At 49.8% G+C, this 26,403-nt stretch overlaps 1 protein-coding gene across 8 annotated transcripts in view; it reads left to right on the top strand.

Moving 5' to 3' along the window:
- NAV1 (neuron navigator 1) overlaps nucleotides 1-26,403 on the top strand; it is a 287,649-nt gene that overhangs the window by 50,033 nt on the left and 211,213 nt on the right. The window lies entirely within an intron of this gene.

The raw sequence follows: 26,403 nt of genomic DNA, 5'->3' as shown, positions 1-26,403 counted from the left end.
CCTCTGCCTCCTGGGTTCAAGCAATTCTCTTGTCTCAGCCTCCTGAGTAGCTGGGACTACAGGCACACACCACCACGCCCAGCTAATTTTTGTATTTTTAGTAAAGACAGTGTTTCATCATATTTGTCAGGCTGGTCTCAAACTCCTGACCTCAGGTGATCCACCCACCTTGGCCTCCCAAAGTCCTGGGATTACAGGCATGAGCCACTGCACCCGGCCCAAAAGTTTGGATTTTATTATATTTGAATCATATCTCCATTTTTTAGAAAGAAATCTATTCAGCCCCACACTTCTCTAACTTATTTGAATATGGAGCCTTTTTACCCCAGAGCACCCATTAACATGCAGCAGAAACAGAGTTAAAAATAGACAACGGTTGAAAATTCCCATGTTACAGATAGGGAAAGGAGAAGCAAATTGTCATCTTTGCCTCAATTTCCTCATCCATAAAATGGGGATAGTAATATTTAGTACCGTGTAGGGAAATGTTAAATTAAGTTAATATGTGTAAAGCACTTAAGCTAATGCCTGCCCAGTAAATGTTGAATAAAGTGTTTTTTTGTTTTGTTTTTCATTTTTTTGAGAAGAGGCCTTACTCAGTCTCCTAGGCTGAAGTGAAGTGGCATGATCTTGGCTCACTGCAGCCTCTGCCTCCTGAACTTGATTGATCCTCCCACCTCAGCCTCCTGTGTAGCTGGGACCACAGGCGCACACCACCACTCCTGGTTATTTCTTGTATTTTTAGTAGAGACAGAGTTTTGCCATGTTGATCAGGCTCATCTCGAACTCCTGGGCTCATGTGATCTGCCTGCCTTGGCCTCCCGAAGAGCTGGGATTACAGGCGTGAGCCACCATGCCCGGCCTGTTATTTGTTATTGTCTGAGCACATATTATGGGATGACCCCAAAGTTATGTTATGTAGCTTGATTCTCACAACCATCCCATGGGGAAGACATTTTTCTTTTTTCTTTCTTTTGTTTTTGAGATGGATTCTCGCTTTGTCACCCTGGTTGGAGTGCAGTGGCATGATCTCAGCTCACTGCAACCTTCGGCTCCCAGGTTCAAGCAATTCTCCTGCCTCGGCCTCCAGAGTGGCTGGGATTACAGGTGCGCACCATCATACCCGGCCAATTTTTGTATTTTTAGTGGAGATGGGATTTCACCCTATTGGCCAGGCTGTTCTCAAACTCCTGACCTCAAGTGGTCTATCTGCCTCGGCCTCCCAAAGTACTGGGATTACAGGCATGAGCCACCATGCCCGCCCAGGGAAGACAGTATCTCCATTTCACAGAGGCAGAAAGTGAGGTAATCAGGTGAATGGTAAGCACCCAAGGCCATGCCACTAGTAAGGGATGGGGTAGGAAATGTAACCAGGGCCCTCTAATCTCAGCCTATCCCCTTCCAGGGTCCCACCCGCCTCTCAGTTCCATTCCAAAATCTCCCCAGCTAGGTAGTTCCTGCCTTACTTTTTTCCTTTTTTTGGCAGCTTTATCTAGGTATAATTTACATGAAATGAAATTCAATGAGTTTTGACACATGTATACAGTCGTTTAACTACCATCACAATTATGATTTAGAACATTTCCTCTCTCCAGAAAGTTTCCATCAATCCTCTGCTTCCTGGTCCCTGGCAACCCCTGGCTTTCTTTTTCAGACATAGGTGTTAATGACTGCATGCTGCGAGGTGCCCAGGCCCAGCTGAGGAAGGGCGGCAGGGGAAGCTGCTGTTTGGGTGGGTGAGGCTTGCGCACGGGGCCAGGAGTCAGAGCATCTAGGCCACGAGCCAGTGGGCTGGCTTAGCCGAGTCGGCCAGGCCTCTTGCCCATCTGAGAACTCTTTTTGCCCCATTTTCCAGCCCAGAAAAGCAGATGGGAAGGAGTGGCTGTGTGGAATGGGGTGGGATAGGCGTTAGAAGGGCGGACTGTACCTCTGGTCCTGTTAACCAGCTTGTCGATGACTGAGGATCGCAGACAGTGAGGTGTCTTTCTAACGGCCATGTCACCCCAACCTGGTGCTCCTTGCCTCTTCTCTCATTTTATCGTTCAGCATACTTAGCACCATCTAACCTGCTACCTTTCTTTTTTCTTCATGGCCCCTCTCTCCAACGCATGCAGTCAAGCTGTTAGAGGATGACTTGGGGCTATTCTGTCCCCTGCTGAATTCCTGGCCTTTAGAGTGGTGTCTGTCCCAAAGTAGGCAACACGGAAAGATTGACTGAATTAAGTGAATATTCAGCCCTTTCCTTTGCCTCTCCTGTAAAACAACGGTATTGGAGTCAAAGATCCCTAAGGCGTCTCTCCAGCTCCACACAGATTTTCTTCTCATCCTTAATGTGCGATGGGGTCACCTGGGGGAGACGAGGCAAGGGAGGGAGGCTGCAGTCATTGTCACCCCTTAGCAGTGACAGGTTGGCACCATAGGAGATCTGTGCTCAGAGGGCCTCTTTGTCAAGAGGTGAGGAGAGGAAGGGCTGTTCACACAACCTCCCCGAGTCAGGGCCCCTCCCAGGGCTCAGTTGCCTTTGAGTAGCCCCAGGTGCTCCCAGCCAGGTATTGTCCTGCCTGGGCTGCAGGGGCTGAGCAGGCCTGGCATATAGAAGGAGGGTGTGAGGAGCTAGGTTGGCACTGGGACAGAAAATAAGTGTGTGTAAATGTATGCAGATGTATGCAAATCTCTGCAGTTCTGCAGCCTGCTGGCTGGCTCTCCGGGTAGGAGACCCATCGCTCCACCCTGGGCCCCACCCCAGCTGCAACATCTCCTTCTGGCCTGTGAATTGCTGCTGCTTGCATCTCCCTCTCAAGAGCATCTTCTCCCTCTCAGCGGCATTGTCCCTCTTCTGTGCCCCCCAAGAGGTCTGGGAAGGTGAGAAAGCTGAATCGTGAGACAGGGAAAGGAAGGGACATGGACTCATACTGAGAAGGACAGCATCCGAAATGACAGAAGAGGGCCACCAAACCCGGAGCTCTTGATTGCAGCCCCTACTCAGCCTTAGATATCAAAATTGCCACCTGGATAGAGCAACCCTGCTCAGGGTCTGGAACAATCTAAGGAGGGGCTTAGCAATGTCTTTGATGAGGCAGCCTGTGCAGGCTGCAGGCTAGACAATGCGAGGACAGTCTGCAGAGGTGTCTTCTCTCCCTCCCCTCTCAAGCCCCCACTCTCCTCTCTTCCTGAAGCAGGGCTTCTGTGGTGTGGGAAGCTGCCCCACCTGCATGGGAAGCACCAGCCACACCTGCATGGGCCATTAGCATTTTAAAAAGCTGCCTGCCTCTCCTCTCACTGCCTCCCACTAGCACACACATCCACCCATTTGCCATCAGCAAGTCTTTGTGGAATCAGCAACAGCAGACACAATCCTGAAGCAGAGAGGGAAAGACAGTCCCTGCCCTGGGAAAGCTCATAGTCCCCTGGCAAAGGGTGGGGTGGGACAACAGCTGACAGAACAAGCAGAACTCCATCACCCACAGGCTCCTAGCACCACCCCTCATTTTGTTGAAGAAACAGATTCAGAGCATGCAAGTGATTTCTCTAGAGTCACACAGCCAAGGTGGCAGTGCTGTGGCTCTAACCAGGGTTTCCCGACTTCCAGGCTGGTGCTCTGTAGGCAGCACTTTGCCCACTTATTCCATGTAAGGTGGAGAGAGTGTCAGTCAGTAAATCGGGGTCATTAATTGAAGAATGGGGGCCCTGGCACAGAAGGCTTCCTGGGGGAGGTGGTCTTTGGATTGTGCTCTAAAGACTGAGATACATAGAGAGTGGCAAGGAGGAGATAATCAATTGTACCCATCAGGGAATGGGAGAAAAGCACAGGTCTTGGGGTCCAGGTGGCAAGATGATAGCACCTTGCAGAAAGGGGTGGAGGGCCTCATAGCCAACTGGGAGGGGACCCAGTCTTTACTTCCCAGCTCAAAGCCCTACCCGTCAGACCAGGAGCGAGTCCAGGGAGGATTGGGATGCGGTTCGTGGCCCTCTCCTGTCACTCTCAGATACTACCATTCTCAATTTGGGGCTACATCCTCTCCCAGTCACATCTCACTCCCAGTTCCTGATTACTGGGGGCCTCTGTGGACGTTGTTCAGTCTGCATGAGGCTCCTATCACCAAAGATGTTGCCAAGCCCTGCCTTAGATTGCCCCAGACACCAAGCAGTGTTGCCCCATCTGGAAGGTGGAAGTTTTGATATCTGGGGCTGAGTAGGGGCTGCAACTGTGAGGTTGGGATGTGGGGTGGGAATAGGGGTATTTGATCATGGCTGCCGCCACTAGCTTCATAAAGCCTTAGGTGACTGATGCCTTTTCCAGCCCCATCGTCTCCAGCTTCAGGCCCTATTCATCTATCAACCCCACAAGCCTGTCAGCAAGTGGGGCTACTTGGGTCCTCGGGCCTCAATCCACTCCTGGCCAGAGACAACTTCCTCTCCCATGGGAAAGGCTAATGCATGCCCATAAATTAAGACATTTGCTCTCCCTCCAAGCCCTGGAAACCTGGGACTCTCTAACATCTACCTCTGTTTTCTTTGGCTGCATTCAACTTTCCTGCAATTAGTCAGGCCCTGGGGCAGCAGTTAGACGACAGATGAGTCAGAGGATTGCAGAACCTAATCCAGAAGGAAGAGTTTATCCAAATGTTGGTGGCCTTTCTCTTTTGGCTCATTCTCTTCTGGTTCTGTCTTTTCTCAGGAGTCCCCTGAGCTTCCATGTACTGGGCCCGCATGATATGTGCAGTCATTTGTATGTTGCAATGATTGCAACATTGTCATGGGGGAAGGGAAGGGGGCAGTTTAGCATGTGTCTGAGTACATATTCTTTTTCCTCTCCCACCATCAAACTGTGGCTCCTATTGGCCTCAGCACAGGCTTCTTCCCAACTCTGAGCCACTCCCTACTTTCAGTACTATCCCTTCTGCTTTTGCTCTAGTTGCAGCTGCAGGGAGGATGGATGAGCCTGGGGCCATTGGAGGCTCACCAGGATGGGGATGAATCAAGAGCAGGTGTTAAGACTCTGCCTTCAGGCCCTGAGGGGTCAGGGTAGTGGGACCACCATCAGTGCAGGTGGGAAGAGGCTGAATGTAGCAAGCCATCCTGAGAATAGCACCAGCCATGAGCTGAGAGCCAAGAAGTCTGGCGGCAGGCAAGGGAGTGGCACTTTTTTTTTTTTTTTTTTTTTGAGTGGTAGCAAGGTTTATTGTGAAGAGTGAAAGAACAAAGCTTCCACAGTGTGGAAGGGGACCCGAGCGGGTTGCCCGGGAGTGGTACTTCTTTGCCCATTGGTAGATCAAAAGGCCATTCTGGGCCCAAGCAGCCCCTATACCTGGGCTAAGGGAGTGCATCATGTGGGCAGGGCCTTATTTTGGCCTCACTTGTTCATTTCATAGCCTCTTGGTCAAGGCAGGGTTGGGGCTCAGGATGACCCAGGAGAAAGGGAGGGGAGGAGGTGGTTGCTGGAATGGAAAGCTTGTGGAGCTCCCAGGCTGCATGGGGTCTGCAGGAACCTGCGGGAGGGAGCCTTAGGAGCCAGCTTGAAGAGAGCCCTGTAATCAGAGGTCTGTGGACTTTGAGTAGCCAGAGGCGAAGCCGGGTTAGTCTTTGGTGGCAGAGCTCCCCATGCAGGCCCCATGAACTCTCTATCAGCATAGTTGAGGACTGGCTTTGCTGGGTTACTCTAAAAGGATGGGGAGAGGAGGACAGGCAGGCAGCAAAGTAGCATTATCCCTTGAGGCAGAATCGGAAATAGGTTATCTCTGTGATACATGGGTCGTGAGGTGAAGTGAGTGAGGGGCTGTGGGGTTTACGGGGAGCTGGCCTTTCTCTGGACAGCCTTGTCTGTGTAGAGCCCTGGGGCAGAACAGCAGGAAGGGCAGGCTCCACCCTGAAACTGGGGCTCTGGGAGCTGTCCAGCACGGGAACCTGCTGAAGCCCCCTCGCTGCTCCAGGATTCAGAGACCAGTTTAGACGGTCAGGCCTGAGAAAGGGAGCACTGAGCAAGGAATATTTGAACCTTCTCTATGCAGGAGGGCATCTGGGCTAAGCATTAGGCAAGGGCAAGGTGCTTTGCTCTTGTGCCTAGCACAGCGAGGAGGCCGTTGAGGGGAGGGATGTGAAAGCAGCTGAGGATTGCTTCATGTCTCTAGTGTGGACCTGCCACGCCTGAGGACTGTATCCAAGCACACCTCCAAGGCTGAGAGTCTGGGCTGGTCCTGAGGCACTCCCACCACCAGTGGGACCCCAGTCCTTAGTACTGATAACCCAGGGAATCTCAGGCCGAGCTAAGGTGTCTGCCTCTGCTGCAAAGCCTGCTTATTTGGGTTCAATTTTGTCAGCTCTTCTGTGGGCCCTGACAGTGTGCTAGGCACAAGGATGCGTAAGGGTAGTAGTAGGCACCTCACCCTGACTCATGCTTAGAACTGAAGACTGCTTTGCTTCTCTTCCTTCATTCAACAAATCCCTTCCTTTCAACTAAAGCTTTCTCAATAAGCCAGATCTTCAGAGGCTCCAGCCAGCTCTCTCTTTCCCATTCTCTGGCTCAGTGGCTATCCTTTCTTCAAGTGCTTCCTGGAAGCCTCCTCCCTCCCCAAAGTGCCAAGGGGCGCCGAGTCTGTTTCTCACCTCTGCTCACCAGGTCCGTCCTCTCCAGGCCATACCAGGTTTCTGATCAATCCAAGGCAGGGACTGGGGGCATAGTGGGGCCAGGGTAGGGGCAGGCAGGCACAGCAGTGTGCACTGTCACAGCAAGTGGGCTGGGTCTGGGAATTTCAGTTGGGATTAGAAGCTGGCCTCCAACGTGGCCACTGTCTTCCAGCCAAGGGAAGGGAGAAGAAATTCCATCTCTCTGCCTCCTGGCCGAGTTGAAAGCAGATTTTCCTGTGCTGTCTCAGTCATCACTTACGTGTCCCCTGCAACCAAGTTGTCCTTCTTCTGCCTCTTCCACCAAGCCATGTCCTTCCTGATGCAGCATTCTCCTCCTCTAGGATGCTCATTAACTAACTGTGGTTAACTTCGCTTCGGGACTGCGTCCTCTTCAGTTATGTGCATCACTCATACCAGAGATGCTGTGGAGTCATGGTTTAGAATATCGGCTCTGGAGCCAGCAGCCTGGGCTTAAATCTTAGCCACCCCACGTCTTGATTGTGTGATTAAGGCAAGCGCCTTAACCTCACTGCCTCCAGTTTTCTCACCATAAAATGAGAACAGCAACATTATCTACCCAATGGGGTTTTGTGAAAATGAAATGAGTTGATACACATAAAATGCTGGAAGCAATGCCTGGCATGTGGTACGTGTCCATCAGTGTTTGCTGTTGTTATTATTTCTCTCTTGAGCCTCTGTCCACCTGTAGACCCCATCTCTCCCATCAGGCTGGGAAATTGCCAAGGGCACCTTCGTGTATCTCTCATTAGTCCAAGGGCTTCCTGATGACAGGGACTCTCTTCCCTTCTTTGGGGTACCCTAACCCCAGCCCTAAGGTTAGCTCAAGTTAGCCCAGGGTTTTGGATGCACTGAAGAGGGAGCTTGGTCAAGCCAGTCCTGTTACTGGCTGGGCTCATGTGAAAGAACCACAGCAGCTCATGGGCTGGACTTTCAAAGAACTCCTCAGGATTTTTTGTTTGTTTGTTTGTTTGTGGATCAGGAAAGGGCAGACACTGTCACTCTCTGGCTCTGTCTTTGGCCCAGACTTAGTGCCTGGTCATGAGATTCCCATTTCCATCATTCTCCAGTTACTTCCTGTGGCCACTTATTCCACCATATTTATTGAGCATCTACTATATTTACAGGACTGCACTAGGTGTGGGAGATAGAGTGGTGAACGAAATATGGTCCCTGCCCCAACAGAGTTTCCAGCCCAATGGGAAGATGTTGGACAAGCAGGGCAGGTTGTTTTTTTGGTTTGTTTGTTTTTTGTTTTTTGTTTGTTTGTTTGTTTGTTTGTTTCTGAGATGGAGTTTTGCTCTTGTTGCCCAGGCTGAAGTGCAATGGCGAAATCTCGGCTCACTGCAACCTCCGCCTCCTGGGTTCAAGCGATTCTCCTGCCTCAGCCTCCTGAGTAGCTAAGATCACAGGTGCCCACCACCACATCCAGCTAATTTTTGTATTTTTAGATGAGATGGAGTTTCATCATGTTGGCCAGGCTGGTCTCAAACTCCTAACCTCAAGTGATCCTCCTGCCTCGGCCTTCCAAAGTGCTGGGATTACAGATGTGAGCCACCGTGCCTGGCCTGGCAGGGTGGGTTTTAACAAGGCAGAAGCAACGAGAACATTGGTCTAGTCTAGGAGGTTAGGGAAATGGTCACTGAGGAAGCGATCTTGTGATGAGAAGTTAAGGACGAAGAGGAGAATCAGTGAAGAGGGTTGAGGAGAGGGAGCGTTCTAGGTCTTCTGCAGGACCATCTGGCTTCCCAGCCTTCACCCACCTAAGGCACCCAGCATTTCTCAGGATTCACACACATTGGCCTTGGCCAAATACCCCCCTACACTCTCCTTCTCCCCCTCCGGCCTCACTCTGAAGACAGCTAAGCTGTCTTCCTGGGGGCTTCCTGGTCAAGGCTCACTGTGCAAACTACAGACTATCACATAATCTCCTAACATGCCCCTGGGGCCCGCTGGTTAAAGCCTGCGAAGAGGATCTGCAAAGATCCCTTCCCACAGGCTGTAGAGCCCGTGCTCCACCGGGCTGAGGGCCAAGCTGGGAGTCCACAAGGACCCCTTCCCACAGGCTGCAGAGCCCCTGCTCCACCGGGCTGAGGGCCAAGCTGGGAGGACCTGAGGCACAGGAGCCGGGTTTCCTCCCTCACACTCCTGCAGAATCTCAGCCCCCATGCTCCACCCTGCTTCCTGTTCCGCGGGGAAGATTTCCTGGTCTGTTTCCTTGCCAGCTGTGTCTCATTTCCTCCTGCTGTGCCCGTGATGTCCTGGCCCAGTGTGACGAGGTGAGGCAGGCCCCTCCCCTGTGAGGTGTGCCATCTCCTGCCCAACTCCATTGCCCCAGATTCCAGAAAGCAGAGTCGGGGAAGTAGGCCCCACCCACCTTGGCCAGGGAGCAAGGGGAGGGAGTTCAGCTGCAGGATGCCTGGGCGTCAAGATGTCATCAATGCCTCCAATATATACTGAGTGTCTACTACGTGCCAGGCATGATACCAGGCGCCAGGTGGCCAAAGCTAAGTGTTCTTCAAGAAGGCAGCTTTGGAGATGAGCCAGGTATACCTGGTGACTGAGCAGCCAACGCTATGTACACAGTGCTCTGGCAGCTCAGGGCCACTTACAGAAGGTCAGAGAGGCCTTCCTGGAAGGGATGACGTCTGAGCTGAGCTTGGAGGATGAATAGAAATTAGCTAAGGATAAGCTTGAAACTTCATGGTGTGTGGGTAAATGATAAACTATTCAGTAAAACTTGAAGATAAAGAATGAGGCAGGGCAGAGAGATGAGTCTGGGAAATAGGGAGGAATCAAGTGGTGGAGGATCTTAGAGGATCCCCAAGAAACTTGATTTTACCCCGTAGGAGGGTCGTTATCAGAACCACAATTCGATCAGGTCTTTTTGGCCTCAGGGTGGAAATGGTGTCAGTGGACCATGCGGCGTGGGGCCGGGAGAACAAAGTGTGTGTCCTGGTGAGGAATCGGAACTGCCTGAGATAGGGTGGTAAGACCAGAGAGCAAGGGCCAAGAAAACTGGCAGGACCACAGGACCAACTGGACGTGCTTCGCCTGGAATAGGAGCAGGGGGTGGAGCTGTGACCTTGGACAATCTCTCACACTCTCCAAACCTCAAGTTCATCATCTGTCAATTGCCTTCCCCCGACTAGAAGGAGCTGAGCTAATGGATGCAGTAAAAGCAGTGGGTGAGGGCAGTCATCATGTTGCCATTTTAAAAAGGCTGTGAAACTACAAGCTGGTAGGGTCCCGGCCATGAGGAACCTGAGTCTTCAGTTTGGGGACAGAAGTAAGTGGGAGGGGGGTGTTATTGTTTTCTGTGGCTTACCCTGGAGCTGATAGGCTATACAGAGGCCATGACATCCCTCCCCCTGCCTCTGGACAGATGATCATTATCAGGTGGGGCATTGGCATCAGGAAGGAGCTGCCTGTCATTCAGAAAACATTTCTGGAGCCTCTAGTGGGGACAGGACTTTTGTTGGCCCCACTTAGCATATGAGGAGGCATAAGGCCAGATCTCTGCCTGCTGGCAGTCACCCACCGTGACAGCCTCCCCACTTGGGCTTAGCTGGCCAGGTTGGGACCCCCAGGAGGCAAAACCCTACAAGGAGAAACCCTCTGGGACAATGAGGGCACACTCTCTTTGGATCACATGATTCAAGGTTCCCAGCTCCTCCTCATGTCATTTTCTTGTATCCAACCCCAATCTTTATGGCTAGAGGAGGCCTTCCTTCTGCAGGGCCTGTTTTCAGTGGGAACAGAGAACAAAGGCATTATATCTGCAAGGTCCATGAGCCAGCCTCCCTTTGACCTTCACTCTGGAATCAGCCACACTAGTCCATTAACCTCTCCTTGGACGGCCCCTTCCATCCCTTTTTCCCAGATGCAATTCCAGTTCCCTGTGCGCCTTGTAAGCACAGAGCACAAAATGAATTTGTTAAGGGTTTCATGAGGTCCTGACCCACAGGTGGTACAGAAGAATGGATTCTCTGGCAGTTCAGAGTCTGTGGCAGGCAGCCAGCGAAATCCAGGACTTAGGGCCCACTTTGATGCTCAAGTCATGGGAGCTTCTCTCCATGAATCTTGCGTCTGTCATGAGCCCCTCTTACTAGGAGGGGGAACCATCAGGCAGGCTTCCGAGCGCCTGCTCTGATTCTCTTCAGCGCCACTCACGCAATTGCTATAAAAGAGACCAGGCTCAGGGACAGGGGGAGGGAGGGATGGCGTCTGTGTCATAAACAAGGAGAGATATTTAGTGGTTTTTAAGCACCATAGGCATCTCCAGGGAGAGTTTGAGGGGGAAAAAACAACACTTTATTTGGAAACAATTCTGCTGAGATACAATCTTGTCTCAGCTTCACTTTCTCTGCTATTTATTATGAAGTGCTATGTGCTCAAAAATAGGGGCTGAGTTTTAAAGTCACAAGCCAAGCTCTGGGCTCTGAACCAAGGAGACAGCTTGGGCCCGGTTATCTGCCCTAGAGAGGAAGGGTCTTAAGCAAAGCAGCTCATCTGTGACTCTGGATACCTCATTCTTCCAACTCCTGGGACGTAGGCCCCAGTCATCCCTGAAAGCCTTTGTACAGTGAATGACCTCTGTACCAGAGGGGTCCCCAAGGCTGGAGCAGAGAAAAGCCCCAAAGGAGAGACTCTCCAGGTCTCTCCAGGTTGCTGAGCGAGCCTCCTCCCTTGACTTGCTTTCTCTGTGACTTTCTCTTCCTTTTACTCCTGCCCCATGCCCTGTGTGGTGCTATCCTGCTCTGAACCAAAAGTGGACAATAACCCCAATGACTTCTCCTTTTCCCCTGAAGCATGGTGGAGACAGGCTGGAGTTTTCAAAAGGTGGAGGGAAGCTATATGCCATGGAATATCCCAGATTGGATCCTGGAACAGAAAAAGAACATTAGTGGAAGAACTGGTGGACTCCAAATACAGTCTATACTTTAGTTAATAGTAATGTGCCAGTGTTGATTTCTTAGTTTTAGCAAATGTACCATGGTTATGTAAATTCTAAAATTAGGGGAAACTGGGTGAAGCGTAGATGGGAACTCTGTACTATCTTTGCAACTTTTCTGTAAATCTAAAATTACTTCAAAATAAAAACTCAAAAAAATAGGTGAGGGAGTGACAAAAAAAAAATGGACCAAGATGAGTCAGAAATTTCAAGCCTGGGGAGGCTTACAACACTAAGGTACCTGATCCCTCAGTCCTAGTAAAAGAGCAAAGGACTCTCCTGAGCCAAAAAGCCCTCAAGATCAAGTTTGTCCTGGGATCACAATCCTCTAGCACTTGAGAGATTCCCTACCTGAAGTCTGGCTCTGGAAGTTTCATTTCCTTAGTTCTAGGAGCCATCTCCTGGGGAGGTTTGCCCTTCCCTGGGTCTCTGCCAAAGCTGTTCAGTAAACCTGCTGTTCTCTTTTCCTCTTCCCAAGCTCTTAGATACTCCAGGTTGTCTCCTGCTCTGGCTTCTGGTCAGAGACAGACTTATGGCAGCCATAGCAGTCACCCATCTCATCTAGCTCCAGGGAGCTACTCAGCTGGAGGAGTCTTCAGACTTATTTCAGCTGGGGACCACATAATTTACCTCAGCTCTAACATGGAGAGCTGCTGTTGTCTGCATGTTTGTGTCTCTTCAACAATCATGTTGGAATCCTGGCTGGGTGTAGTGGCTCATGCCTGTAATCCCAGGACTTTGGGAGGCTGAGGCAGGAGGATCACTTGAGTCCAGGAGTTCAAAACCAGCCTGAGCAACATAGTGAGATCCTGACTCTATCACACACAAAAAAAATTAGTTGGGCTTGGTGGCATGCACCTGTAGTCCCAGTTACTTGGGAGACTAAGGTGGGAGGATCGCTTGAGCCTGGGAGGTTGAGGCTGCAGTGAGCTGTGATCACACCACTGTACTCCAGCCTCAGTGAGGGAGTGAGACCTTGTCTAAAAAAAATATTCTAACCTCCAGGGTGATGGTATTAGACAGTGGGACCTTTAGGGGTGATTTGGTCATGAGGGCAGAGCCTTCTTTGTGAATGGGATTAGGGCCCTTATAAAAGAGACCTTAGAGAGACTCTTCACTCTTTCCAACGTGTGAGGACAGGGCAGGAAGGTGCCATATATGAACCAGAAAGCAGGTGCTCACCAGACACTGCATCTCCTGGCACCTTGAATTTGGGCTTCCACCCTGTGGAACTTTGTGAGAAGTATATGTCTATTGTTAAAAGCCACCCAGTCTGCAAAATTTTGTTAAAGCAGCTAGAACAGACTAAGAGAAGGGCCGATATTTAAAAGAGTTGAACTTGAAGCTAGATAAAGCAGGAGAGTCCCCCAGCCCAGCATCCCTTTCTACTCCCTCATGGCAGCCTCAGTGGTGGTGTCGAGGGGGGGATCCACAGGCCCTTTGGAAACCTCTGAGTTCCAGCCAGCTCAGGTTATCAGCTGCCCCCTCTCTGGAGCACCTCAGGATGGGTTCCGCAGGTATATTTCCCATACCCACCCTTCCACTGACCCACCAGAGAGAATGGTTTTTCAAAAGTCCACCTTTTAAGGGTCTAAAATGAAAAAAAAACACCAATCCAATTAGAACATGCCACCAGCATCAGAGGACTTCTTTCTCCACCAAATCACTGTCAAGGCCACCTCCTAAAGTCTTTCCTAAGTCTTTCTTGCTGCTGCAGTTTCAAGCTCTTTTCTTTATGTTTCTTCCCAGTGCAGGAGAAAAAGAATTGGACCCCACTGGGCCTAAAAAACTCCTTGTTCTTAAAGTTGCAATTCGGTTCTTCTCTAAGTTTTTTTGGTTTTGTTTTTGTTTTTTCTTTTTTGAGATGGAGTCTCGCTCTGTCACCCAGGCGGGAGTACAGTGGCACGGTCTCGGCTCACTGGAACCTCTGCCTCCCAAGTTCAACAATTCTCATACCTCACCCTCCTGAGTAGCTGAGATTACAGGTGTGTGCCACCAGGCTGGCTAATTTGTTTTGTATTTTTAGTAGAGACAGGGTTTCACCGTGTTGGCCAGGCTGGTCTCAAACTCCTGACCATCTCAGCCTCCCAAAGTGCTGGGATTACAGGCTTGAGCCACTGCACCTAGACTTAAGTTATGGGTTTTTTGTTTGTTTGTTTGTTTGTTTGTTTGTTTGTTTGTTTTTACCATGAGCTCATCCAGAGTTCTTCAGCCTTGGGCCACAGAGCCAGGCCTTCTGCACCCCTTGAGAGCTGCTCTTGGCTGGGGCATGCTCCAGGGGGACAGGGCTGGAAACCAGCTACCCCCTCCAGCTCCTACTCACACTCCTGCTGACTTTCACCAGTCCCACTCAGCCCCCTCACCCAGCCTCCCCATCCTGACAAGCCTGGCTCAGGCCAAGCAGAAATGGTAGCAGCATTCCTCTGATGCTGTTGGTATTATTGGAAAAGTCGGCTTCAAAACCACAGAGGGATTTAGAGTACTGGGGGCGAGAGCTCGGGAAGGAGTGTAGACAGTGAGACAGCTGAATTAAACAGTGTCGGCGTGAGTCACTGCTCTCCTGCCTGCCGCCCCAGTCCTGGCGTGAACCTAGAAGCTGGTGAGACAGTTATCTTCTCAGTGAGTTAAATTGCTCTCTGAGTACAGAACCAGGGGGACTGGACTGAAAATTACAGCAGGAAAGGTTTAGGCTAGACATCAAAAATAATTCTCTGAACTTCATGGGTCCCAAAAGATTTTACGGTTTCCTGGGAGGCATCCAGTATTTTGCCAAAGCTCCACCTGCCTGCAGTAACTCAAGTCAATCCTGCCACCTTAAGTATCTCTTCTATGACTTGGTGACGCTCATGTTCTGAAAGGACCTCATATAGTCTCAACATGGAATTGCTGCATCACTGTAAAATTTACAGGAATGGTTGTTGTACGTTTTCATCTGTAACTAGGGTCAGGACACCCTACTGCCCTTTGCTTCTGGTAACAGAAGTCATGACTTTGGCAAAATTGATTTGCCTGAAAATTAGCCTGGAGGATGTCCCTTTGCTTTGTCTTCCACATGCCTGCATTTTCTTTCACTGTCTTCTACATGGTCACGTAGAATTGGGGTGCTTGGAAGGGCATCCAGGTATCACTGAACCCTTCCCTTCCTTGAAGGTGGAAAGTAGCCCCACTCCAGACAGTAGGCCAGGCAGGGAGTTGGGATGGGAGTATTCAGCATTTAGGACATCTACCGGGTCAGTGAGGCAGAGATTGTTATCCCCATTTTACAGATGAGCAACTGAGACTTAGGTTAATTATTTGCCCATGGCTCATAGAGAGTACGTGCATTACTCTGGATGGAAGCCAGGTCTTTGGGCATCGGGAACAAGGTTCTTTCCATTTCATCGCACAGCCTTTCAATTCTAGTCATAATAATGGTGATTAAGATAAAAACAAATGGTTGGTCACAGAAGGCCAACAAAAATAACCGTGTGATTGAGCACTTCCTGAGCTCCCACTCTGTGCTCGAGCTCATCACTTCATCTCATTTTTCCTTGAAACAACCCTGTAAGATACATGCTGCTATTCTCATTTTGTTTATTTATTTTGAGATAGGGTCTCGCTTTGTCACCAGGCTGGAGTGCAGTGGCACGATCACTGCTCACTGCAGCCCTGACTTCCCAGGCTCAAGGATCCTCTCACCTCAGCCTCCCGAGTAGCTGTGACTAAAGGCATGTGGCACCACGCCTAGCTAATTTTTAATTTTTTTGTAGAGGTGGGGATCTTGTTATGTTGCCCAGGCTGGTCTCGAATTCCTGGACTCAAGTCATCCTCCTGCATTGGCCTCCTAAAGTGCTGGGATTACAGGTGTGAGCCACCGTGCCTGGCTACTATTCCTATTTCATAGATAAGAAAACTGAAGCTCATGGGCCAGGTGTACAGCGGCTCACGCCTGTAATCCTAGCACTTTGGGAGGCCGAGGTGGATAGTAGATCACTTGAAGTCAGGAGTTCGAGACAAGCCTAGCCAACATGGTGAAACCCCATCTCTATTAAAAATACAAAAATTAGCCGGGCATGCTAGCATGCACCTATAATCCCAGCTACTCGGGAGGCTGAGGTGGTAGAATTGCTTGAACCTGGGAGGCGGAGGTTGCAGTGAGCCGAGATTGTGCCATTGCACTCCAGCCTGGGTGAAGAGCAAGACTCTGTCAGAAAAAAAAAAAAGAAGAAGAAGAAAGAAAGAGAAAGGAAAGAAAGAGAAAGAAAGAAAGAGAGAAATAAAGGAAAAGAAAGAAAAGAAAAGAAGGAAAGAAGGAAGGAAGGAAGCCAAAGCTCAAAGAAATTATGCCACTTGACTGGGTCACCCATCGAGGAAGGGGTGGAGTGAAGGTTCAAACCTAAGTTTTTGACACTAAAGCCCACGCTCTTTCCCCTGTACGTAGTATTTTCTTGCAGAATTTTTCTGCCCTGATATTTAAGAACTTCTTTTTGTCTAAATCTTTATTCATCCTGCTACAATGTAAACACAGCTATGCAAATATATTAATGGATATTTGTTTTGCTTTGTTGTTTTTACTGAGGGCACCGTAGCACATACACAAACGATGACCCAGCACCAGGGAGGTTGCTTGTTTTCTGGCTTCTGTTTTTGTTTTTTTTTTTCCTTCCCCCGGTCCTGTCTTCTGCTTCTCTCCCATGCCTTTGTGTTGCCCCTAGGGTGTTTCTCTACTTTCCACCTTCCCTCTCCATCCTTTCTGCTCCTTTAGACCTTGGCAGCCAATCCTGTACCTCCAGCATCTCGTTGCCTAGCAACCGGCTTCCTACCTGCCCCATTGTGTTAGAATCTCCATGACAACAAGTATTGCCAAAAGAGAGAAAAAAAAGTTAGGTGGTAGCAGGAGGTGATGAGACCCTTTATTTTAGGACATTCGTGCAGTTTTGCCAGCAATAATTTGCTCACTCTCAGGATTCCCCAGAGGGTGTCACAAATGGACTGAACCCAGACCTCATGAGATAACAAGTCACGAGACTGACAGTCTGTCTGTGTGTGGGGATATAAACTCTAGCATAGAGGCATTCATGTGAGGGGCAAGAATGAGAGCCACGGGCATTTTTTGTTTAGACAGATGGGACTGGGTCACATGATCCCCTTTCTGTGGGTCAGTTCAGGAAGGCAGCCTGAATGAGGGAGGATTTTTTAATAGTTGCACAAGTAAGGTAAAGGAGAATACTTTCCAATAAGCCATAGGTGTGGGTGCATCTGAATTGGGCCATGCCTGGCCAGCTGCATCTAGGGGAGGGCTAAGGAGAGGGGGAATGGGAGATACCATAAACAAGATTTGGGGCAACACAGTCTCCTGCCTAAGCACTGTGGCCGGGGCGGGGGGGGTGAGCCCTATGAGATCCCTGCTCTGTCCATCTCCAGGCTGTGGTTGGCCTCAGCAGCCTCTGCATCCCTTCTGCTTTGCCTAGAGGGAGACTGCAGGGAAAAAGAGGGAAAGAGGAAGTGGGAAAGAAGTCCAGACCATGTTAGATTTCCAGGTGCCTGGGCTTGTGTTCACAGCGGGGACCCTGGCTCTTTCATTCACAGCCTCTGAAGGCCTGACATATATTCACCACATGGCTATGGGATCCACCTAGAAAGGGGAAGTCAGGTGATATCTTAGAAAGGGGAGGCACTGAGAAGAAAGGTGAGACAGCTGGAGCAGGTCAGAGCACTTAGGCACTGCCTTTCTGGACATGTGGCCAGGGATCAACCAGGACCCTTGTGAAGGCAAGGACTTGCACATTGCAAAACCTCTTCTCCTGTGGGCAAAACAGGGGGCTACCTGGTCTGTCTTTATTGTTCAAGGTAGATAGTGCATGGAAGACCTGTCCCCAAGCCAGTATCTGGCACTTATAGCCACTCAACCTACCCACCCAACCATGCTATTTTGCTGGCACTTTCCTCACTACTACTGCCATGTGAACTGTGAGGCTGTCCTAAGGCCACGGGTCATCTTGTCATCCTGTCCTTGCACCTGGCCCTTGATCTTCACAGGCAGAAGAGCATCTTTGCGCCTCCAAACTCCAAACAGAAGGACTAGAAAGACTGCAGTCCTGGTATTCCGTATTTCTGTCCTCTTCATGGACAGAAAGTTCTTTGTAACCTCTAACTTAAATCCCTGAAGTAGAGCAGTTCACTTGTTATTATCTGTGTTCATTGGGGAAGAACAGAACAAGATCTGCTGGCCATGGGGCCACCCCACACACACATTTTCTCCAGCTTTGCTCCCCTACTTGGCCTGACTGTTCAAGGCCCCCAGCAAAGGCTACACTCCCACTGCTGAACAAGGCCATTTAGATGCAAGATGCTAATTGCTAAAACAGATGTAATGAGTCAAATACCCTTAGACGCTATTGGAGGACAAACAACTTGGTTAATCTTTTTGACAAGCAGTCTGCAATTTGTAACCAAGAATCTTTATAAGATTCTCCTCTTGGACCCAGTAATTCTCCTTCAAAGAATTTAGCCTGTGGAAATAATCAGAGTCCCAAGCAAAACTATTTTGGATGTTTGTCGCACTGTTATACATAATAGTGGAAAATTGGAAACAACCTCAATGGCTAGTGGTGGTAAAGTGGTCAAATAATTTCTTTCTTTTTTTTTTTTTTTTTTTTTTGAGATGGAGTCTCCCTCTGTCACCCAGGCTGGAGTGCAGTGGCAGGATCTCAGCTCACTGCAACCTTCACCTCCCAGGTTTAAGCGATTCTCCTGCCTTAGACTTCCAAGCAGCTGAGACTACAGGTGTCCACCACCACACCCAGCTAATTTTTGTATTTTTGTAGAGATGGGGTTTCACCATGTTGGCCAGGCTGCTCTCTAACTCCTGACCTCAAGTAATCCATCCACCTCGGCCTCCCAAAATGCTGGGATTACAGGTGTGAGCTGCCATGCCAGGCCAAATAATTTTTGTGTAATGCATTCACATAATTGTTTACTATCTACTAACAAGTATGTTTTTAATAATTTTTGAAGACTTTATTATTATTATTTTTGAGATGGAGTCTCGCTCTGTCTCCAAGGCTGGAGTTCAGTGGCACGATCTCGGCTCACTGCAACCTCTGCCTCCCAGGTTCAAGCAATTCTCCCACCTCAGTCTCCCCAGTAGCTGGGATTAGAGGCACGCACCACCATACCCAGCTGATTTTTGTATTTTTAGTAGAGACAGGGTTTCACCATGTTGGCCAGGCTGGTCTCGAACTCCTGACTTCAAGTGATCCACCCACCTCGGCCTCCCAAAGTGCTGGGATTATAGATGTGAGTCACTGCACCTGGCCTGAAGACTTTAAAATGAAAAGTAAAAATGCTTAATATATAGTGAAAAGATATAAAATATATAGTATAATGATAACTTTATTGTGTGTGTGTGTGTGTGTGCATGTGTTATGAACAGTAAAAACCCTGGAAGAACCCAAAACCTACAAATGCTAATAATTGACTTAGTGGGGTGATAACTTGATAGGTGATAGACATTTTCTTTTTTATATGTTTTGAGATTTTCCAAGTTTTTTCTAATGCACATGTTATTTTTATAAGTAATAAGAACTACCCTTTTTAAAGGACTTACCATGTGCTACTGTACTAAACATTCTCCACACATTATTTTTTTTCACCTCTACAGCAATTCAGTGATGTAGGTATTCTCGTTTTTCAGATGAAACAATGAAAGCTTAGAGAGGTTAAGCAACTTTCCCAAAACTGCACAGCTTATAAGTAGAACCGGATTCTGAACAAAACTCCCCCAAAACTTATAAAAAGTGAATGCTGTCATTCAGTGTGGTGATGAGAGCTGATAAGTGGTATCGATCTGCATGGCCTGCGAGTTTCTGATCCAAGTCTGCAAATGCCAGTGGACCCCCACCTCAGATGCCCCTCTTGCTGTAGCTCTACTTGCTGGGCAGCCTCGGTCTAACCTCTTGATCAGCCCTTCAAGGCAGAGGTGACCCCGTTCAGAGATGTTGTGCAGGGACTTACAGGTCAGTGAGGCACCGAGTGCAGGCAGAACATAGGCAGTTGCTCTCCTGGGTCTGCCCAGCATGACAGGGAAACAGAGGAGGGGCTTTTCCAGCTTTGCTGACAGAAGTCTCCCATAAGCTCACCTGTCAGCCTCCTGGTGTCTGGCAGGATGCTGGGCCTTGGGCAGCTACGCCCTGGAGCCTCACAGCCCATGGGACTTTTTTTCTGAGATTGGGGTCAGCTGGGGGAGGAGGATTTCTCTCCTGCAGCCTGGCACTGGGACCTTGGGCAGTGGCCAGACCTGGCCTCTCCCTCCGTGCATGACTACCACACCAATGTGCTGCTGCTGAGATCAGGGAGTCACCCTGGCTTGGCAGCACTGTGCCGGCAGGAATGGGGGCTCAAGCACAGTTTTAGCTTGGCTCTGAGGGAGGCTGCTGGAGCCAGCAGGACAGGGGAACTCACCTTTGCTGGAGAACAGAAACACATAAGCAGCCGATGGAACAAGAGAGGGCAATGGGACTGGAATGATCTTCAGTGCTGGAATTGCTTGCCCCACTTTTCAGATGGCAAAGCTAAGGCCTAAGGACTGAGTAACTCGGGAAGATGCTTAGCGCTGGAGTCCTGTCCAGTGTTCTGACTCCTGGGCTGCACGTGACTGCTGGGCCTGCTGCCAGACCCTAGCTCAAGTTTCTGATCCCCCAACCCTACCCCTCACACATTCTGAGCTGTTGGGGAGAAGGAAGAGCTTATTGCTAGTGTAGCCAGCCTGGTGCTGCCTTCACTTGGCAAGAGGTCTGGTCTGCACCTCACAACATAGTCCCACTAACAGGTTTGACTCTAGGTCCAACCTTCTCCAAATGCCAGGCTCTGCTGTTCCAGGCAGGAAACCAGCCCACACACTGCAAAGTGGCCTGGGCCTCTGGGCTGGAGGGCTTTAGGAACAGTCCGTAATCCCCACTATCTCTCCTGTCCCGGCACCAAGGACCCTTCATCCCTCGCCCCAGACCAGTGGCCCTGGAAGTATGTGGGATTTGTTGAGTGATACTACCTCCATCTGCCTGGCTGGAAAACCCATCCATGCAGAAATACTGGAAGTTTTAAGATAGGGGAGAAAAATAATAATAAAGCAAGTGTGAGAAAGATGGAGCTGACAGGTCTGGTGGGAGACGTGGTCATCTGGCTGGCGGCTTGGGGGTCTTCACAGGCTCAAGTTTCTGTGTCTGCACTGAGCTCTCCCAGCCCCAAGGTTGCACTTACCTCTGCTCCTCCCCATTCAGCAGCTCCAGTGTCCATCAGGAATCTAAGCTATTGTTAGGGAAGCCAGACTTCTTGTAACTCTGGCCTGGAGGAAAGTGTATATATATATATAGAGAGAGAGAGAGAGAGAGAGAGAGGAGGGAGAGAGGGAAACCTGGATGGAACAGGGATTGTCTTCAGGGCACTTCCCCAATGACCTAGATATTTATACCCTTGTGGCTTAGAACTCTAAGCTCTGATCTGCATTGCAGGGGAGCATGCCAATTGTTGGGGTGTTTGGAACTGAGGCCTATGTAGCAGGAGGTATCCTGGAACAGAAGGAGCAGAGAGAAGGGAGGGCACCTTCTCTGCTCTACTCAGGGTGAAGGAAGCTGTGTGCCGGCTGCACCTGCTTCCCATGCCAGCTCAACTTCCTGGGAAGTATTTATAACTGAGGCCTCCAGCCCCCTGTGATTTGTGGGACAGTTTTAAACCATTGATTTTCATTAGCACTAAATCATTTCTCTTGGCTAATTGAAAAGGAACTGGGGATACTGAAAGTGGAGTCATTCACGTGGACCAAATCAGCGAAAGACGTCAATATGCTGAAACAGCACAAGTCTTCAGTTGGACGGCTCTGAGTTCCCTCCCTGAAACTCAAAATTCACTTCTCTCTCAGAGGTCAGAGGTTGTGAGAAACAAGCCCCTAGAATGGAGAACCAGGAAGTGAACTTGGATTCTTAGCAGGAGGGATGGAGGTTAGACACTTGGAAGAACTTCCAGCCTAGGGTGATAGGATGAGAGATTCTGAAGGAGGTGTTGGAGGAATGCAGTGAACATCTCCTCTGCAGAGGTGTGTTTGAGATCTCCATGTCCTGCCTCTGTCCGCAGGCACAGGTGCAGGACGTCCTGTCTGGGGAAGAGCATTTGTCCTTCTCTAGACACAGGCTGGGGTGGTGGAGTTGCTCTGGGAATGCCAAGTCTGGGCAGTATGGTGTTCAGAAGCCTCTCCTGGGGAATGGCTGGGCTAGGCTTGGGAGTAAGAGGTGAGATCTTTGCTATTGCTTGATCACTTAACTATAAATAACAGGAAGCTTAACAATCTGATCTTACCTGAAAGTAACACAGCCAGCCCCATCTTTCGTCTGTAAGAACACATTGCCATTTGGCCAGAAAGGAGGCCATGCCACAGTCTAAGGATAAGGACACTTCTGGAGGTGTTGGCAGAGCCCTGGGCCCTGGGGGTGGCGAAGGGGAGGGGAATGATGAGTCCCACAGCTTGTAGAAAATTCTAATCCCCATTCAGAGCCAGGAGCCAGCCAGGCCGGCGCTGGGGATACTGAGCCCCACCCCCTCCGCTAACAAGTCCCAGCCAGTAGACCTCAGCTTCCCCTGCTTCCTGCCAAGGCTCTGCCCACTCTGCCCATGCCCACTCTGATGGGACACCACCACTGGCTGCCCATCCTTGTCTTTCTCTTGACACAGACTGGGGTGATTGCATTCTCTGCCAAGGACCAGGCCCAGCTGAATGGCCCCCAGCTGGTTTGCTGAAGCCTGAAGCCAGGGTCTACAGGCAAGAGCTTGGGGAAGGAGGATGGGCTCAAATCCTTTTACTATGGCCTCCCCGCCACGACATCTCAGCTCTTCCTCCATTTCTGTCCTGAGAGGTTGGCAGAGATTAGAGGCTGGACAAGAAGGATAAACATTTAGTAAATGACTATTGCAGTCCTGTCCCCAGCCCTGGGACCTCCTCGCAATGCCCAGTCTGGAAACACTGGGGCCTTATGCGGAGAGGGGGCCGTATGGTGTGGGGGAAGAGAACTGGAGTGGGGGAGTCACCCCAGGCTCTCCTGTTGCTCAGTGGTGTGACTTGGGACAAGTTACTTCCTCTCAAGCATAGGAATATTGTGATTTGCCTTTATACGCTCACCCTTAGCTCCATGTGTGAGCTGAACAAGGTCTGTAACCCACAAATATTGGAAGTTGCGTGCCCAAGGTAGGGGTGTTGGGGCTCATTTTTCCAGGGAAGCCTGTGAGCACACTGCTGGAGGCCTGGAGCCTCTGAGATGAGCGAGGATGGGAGGACACAGAGCACCTCCTCACCCTGGGCTAGGTGGGAAATGGGCCAAAGGCGAGGGACAGCAAGGGACAGGGAGGACAGGTGGGAAAGGAAGCTGGAGATGTGTGTGTTTGTGTGTTTAAGAATAAGCATGAGTGTGAGTTGCATGTGTGATGTGTGTGGTGCGAGTGTGTATGTTTGTGTCAGTGTGTGAGCACGTACCTGTGTGTCTCTGTGTGAATGTGTAAATCTGTGTGTATCAGTGTGTATATGTATTTGTAGGTTGTGTGTGCATATGTCTATCTCTGTGTGTCAGAATGTGTGTGTGTGTGAGTGTGTGTGTCTTAGTCCATTCAGGTTGCTATAACAAAATACTTCAGACTGGGCAATTTGTAAACAACAGGCCAGGCGTGGTGGCTCATGCCTATAATCCCAGCACTTTGGGAGGCTGAGGCAGGAGGATTGCTTGAGTCCAGATGGAGACCAGCCTGGTCAATATAGTGAGAACCTCGTCTCTACAAAAAATTAAAAAACGAAATTATCAGGCATGGTGGCATGTGCCTGTGGTGCCAGCTACTCGGCAGGCTGAAGTGGGAGGATTGCTTGAGCCCAGGGGGCTGAGGATGCAGTGAGCAGTGATAACGCCACTGCACTCCAGCCTGGGTGACAGAGCTGTGACTCTGTCTCTAAAAATATAAGAATTAAAATGAAACATCAGAAATTTATTGCTCACAGTTCTGGAGCATGGAAGTCCAAGATCAAGGTGCCAGCAGATTTGGTGTCTGGTGAAGGCCTGTTCCCCATAGATGGTGACATCTGTGTGTCCTCATGTGGTGGAAGAAAGGGGCAAACAGGTTCCTTCAAGTCTCTTTGATGAAGGGACTTAACCCATTCACAAAGGTGGAGCCCTCATGACCTAATCTCCTCCCAAAGGCCCACCTCTTAATACTATTGCATTGGAGAAGTTTTCAACATAGAAATTTTGGAGAGGACACAAGCACTCGGAGCATGGCAGTGTGTATCTTGTGTCTTGATGTGTGAGTGTGCTTGTGTGGGAGGGTGTGAGTGAGTGTGTGTATGTCTGTGTGTGTGTGTCACTATGTGTGTATGGTGTTGGTCTGAGGGGTGCAGCAGTATGAGTCATATCTTCAGAGTGGCACCAAGGGACACACTTCTCTCTTGCCTGAGGTGAAGCCCAAGTTGAGATTTGGCCCTGGGAGGAACTAACCAGGATTTCCAGGGCGGAGGGAGGGTACGTGTCAGATGTTGTAAGAAAGCTTGGAAAGAGGCCTGTGTGGGGTCCAGGGATTCTGTCCGTGGCCTCTGGACTCATGCAGGTCATTCTGTCCATTTCCTGTCTCTGAACAGGTTGCATCTAAGTCATCTTCATGTACTCAGGAGTGCCTCAATTCAGAAGGACCTCCATGAAAAGAGATCTCCCCATCTTTCTTACTAACCCATGCCACAGTCTTAAATGTATTTATTTTGGAAACTTGGCCTGCTGTGTAATTTGGTTACCCTCTCCCCGCCTCCCCCCGCCACCAACCCCATATAAATGGACTGTCCTATTTGTACTCAAATAAGAAAACATAAATTTACGTTAAAGGTGAAACATTCTGGTGACAATGTTTGTGCTATTCTGACTGAAATGGCTGACAAAAGTTACTAATTGGAAATTTGGGGCAGAACAGAGAAGGGAGATACAAACTGTGCTAATGACTTGACTTAATGATAACTAGCTAGTATTCAGTGTTTATTATGGACCAGGAACTATCTTCCATGATTTTCCTCTCATAATTCACTTAGTCTTGGCTAGGTGTGGTGGCTCATGCCTGTAATCCCAGCACTTTGGGAGGCTGAGGCAGGCGGATCACCTGAGGTCAGGAGTTCGAGACCAGCCTGGCCAACATGGAGAAACCCCATCTCTAATAAAAATACAAAATTAGCCGGGCATGGTGGCACAAGCCTGTAATCCTGGCTACATGGGAGGCTGAGGCAAGAGACTCGCTTGAACCTGGGAGGCAGAGGCTGCAGTGAGCCAAGATCACGCCACTGCACTCCAGCCTGGGTGACAGCGCAAGGCTCAATAATAATAATAATAAATAATTCACTTAGTCTTTATAGCAACACTTTAAGGTAGATATTGTTATCATCCCCATTTCAAAGATGAGGAAATAGGCCAAGGAGGTTAAGTAATTTGCTCAGGACCACAAAGCAGGAAGCAGCAATACCCAGATTTGTACAGGGGTCTGAGGGGACTGGGTTGGGGATGGGAAGATGGGGCTGGGGGCGAGTGGGGAGAGGGGGTGGTTCTGGCTCCAGGACCTCTGTTTTTAGCCAACACTCTGTGCTGTGCATTGTCCGTATCTCAGTGCTTGAGTACAGAGATACTCCAGCCCTTTACTGTAAATATTTTCCTTGTCCTCTTTCTTTCTTTTTTTGGCATATCCAACCCCTAGATGCTCTGGTTAAAATGTTCTGACCTTTTCGAAATGGGTATATTCAGTGCATTCCCAAACGCAATCGCGGCCGCTTTAACAGGACCACTGCAGGAGGAGCTGTCCTATCAGCACCACGGCCGCCGCCCAGTGTGCCCCCAACCCCGGCAGCTGCCGCGGGCGCCTCAAGGGCAGGAAGGGCGGTGGAGAGCCGGGCCGGGAACTTGCGACTGGCCAGTTCTCCAGACCGGGGAGAGAGGGACCGCCGCCGAATACTGGTGCTCGCCTTCCTTTCCCCTCGCCCCGCCCTGGGAGATCAGAGGGAGCTGGTGCTTAGGCTCTCACCACCCTCTGAGTCAGAGTGAAATATTTATAGGCCCAAAACACTTCCTTGCTCTGGGGTTTGCAGAGCTTTAATGGCCAGGTAGCCTCCATTTGTCCTGATGGGGCGGGGCCTGGCGCTGGAATGAGGCTGAAAGGCTGGAAGATTGGGGCGGAAAGGAGTCAGCACTGAGGCCTGGATTTAGGCTGTGGAGTAAGAAGCACAATGTCTGGAGCTAGACTGTTTGGATCTAATCTTGACTCTGCCATTTACTAGCTGTGTGATGGTGAGAAAGTTCCTTAGCCTGTCTGTGCTTCAGCGTCCTTGCCTCTGAAGTGGGAATGATAATAATAGCACCAAATTATAGAACAATTACAAGTTAATATAGGCAAAGCACTTAGAACAGTGTCTGACAGGCAGTCAGCAAATGCAACTAAAAAGTGTTTGATTTAAAAATAAAGTACCAGGGTGAGACTTAGACAGCAGACAGCTGTGGGATGTAGACTGGAAAGGGAGGAGAGAGAAAAGTGTGTTGGATGTGGCTGATACATCATGTTCAGGGGCAGGGACGGTTCCACTTTGCCTGGGAAGCCACCAGCCTCTCAACTCACCTGCCATCCACCAGACTGTCCCATTCTGTGTCTGAATTTGGCAACTTCCCTTTGGGAGGAGGGAGGAGGTATGGCTGTTCTCCTTAACATAATTTCTGCCATTTCTTTCTTTCTTTTTTTTTTTTTTTGTTTGAGATGGAGTCTCACTCTGTCACCCAGGC

The sequence above is a fragment of the Pan paniscus genome, chromosome 1 (assembly GCF_029289425.2).
Source record: "Pan paniscus chromosome 1, NHGRI_mPanPan1-v2.0_pri, whole genome shotgun sequence".
Classification (NCBI taxonomy): Eukaryota; Metazoa; Chordata; class Mammalia; order Primates; family Hominidae; genus Pan; species Pan paniscus.
This window is presented reverse-complemented; position numbering and strand designations above follow the sequence as displayed.